Below are 1,262 nucleotides of genomic sequence, written 5' to 3' on the forward strand. Positions count from 1 at the left end.
TACCGCTGCAGGGACCAGCCCCAGCCCCCGCCAGTCCTGGGCCCCTACCCCCCAGTGCCCCCCAGTGCCCACCAGTGCCTATTGTACTAGAGCGCCGGAAGAAACTATTTCAAGAGTAAAACCTCTCAGGAGGCACCGCAGCCTGGAGGCTCTGGATTCCATGACATTCCACCTCTGCTCTTCAGTAGCTGGGTGACTTGGCCAAGTTACCTCGCGTGGGTAGGGCAGCATGGTGGCCCAGAGGTGGCGCTTCAGAGCCTGACTGATCTCTTCCAGTTCCGAGCCATGGACACTGGGCAAGTGAACTCACTGAGCTAAACCTTCCCGTCTGTAAAATGACAATAATATTACCTCTCTCTTAAGAGGAGGCGGTTTCATAAACAGAGGGCGTCAGTAAGCACTGCCTGTTGAATCTTTCTGACAACTCTGTAAGCAGTGGCATTATTATGCCCACTTTGCAGATGAAATAAGTGAGGCTTAAAGAGATGAAGCTGTTTCCCAAAGTCACCAGGCCATTAAGTAGAGCGGGGGGGGCTCGGAGCCCAGCCCCATGCTGTCTGACCCACAGGCATGCTCTTAACCATTGTGAAGGAGCCGCCTTGTCAGAGAGCATCCACAAGGCAAAGCACACACGGCCATATACCATGCACAGAGTGGACAAAAGCAGAGGAAGCTGTAGTATGTGAAAGTTTGAAACAAACAAACAAACAGGTATCAAATTGCAGCTACAGTATGAGCTCAAATCAACTATGTTAGAAAATGTACAGCAAGAGAAAAAGACTGGGAAGGAATAAATTAATAGTGTGACATGGGACTAGAGTAGGATTATGGGCATGTGGGTGTGTGCATGTTTCCTTCTTAGTATTTTTCGGTGCTGTCTAGAGGAGTACAGACAAACTTCATTATAACAAGAGAAGGAAAGATGCTCTAAGGGCCACCTCCCCCCGCATACAGGCCGTGTGCTGGCGGAAGGCCCTGTGTGTCAGCGCCTTCCAGCTCTCCACCCCAATTTCTTCTTTTCTGCCTCCCTCTCTGTCTTTCTGTAAATCAGACTGGGGACAGATGTGTGTTTACCTAGTGATGTTATTGTTGAAACTCTGCCAACTAACCTTCCTTTACCTCAGGATCAGAGTAATTTCTTACTCACAGAATGGCCGACACCCTGTGGCCTCGTTCTTCCCAGCCACGCCCCAAAGATGTCTACCCAATGGATGTCTTCCTCACTTCCTGCTCGTTTGAAAATTTTTACAACCAATTTCACA

At 49.5% G+C, this 1,262-nt stretch overlaps 1 protein-coding gene across 6 annotated transcripts in view; it reads right to left on the bottom strand.

The window, feature by feature from the left end:
- The window catches only part of SH3KBP1 (SH3 domain containing kinase binding protein 1), a 281,170-nt gene that overhangs the window by 54,878 nt on the left and 225,030 nt on the right, over positions 1–1,262 (bottom strand). The window lies entirely within an intron of this gene.

The sequence above is a fragment of the Crocuta crocuta genome, unplaced genomic scaffold, assembly GCF_008692635.1.
Source record: "Crocuta crocuta isolate KB4526 unplaced genomic scaffold, BGI_CrCroc_1.0 scaffold312, whole genome shotgun sequence".
Classification (NCBI taxonomy): Eukaryota; Metazoa; Chordata; class Mammalia; order Carnivora; family Hyaenidae; genus Crocuta; species Crocuta crocuta.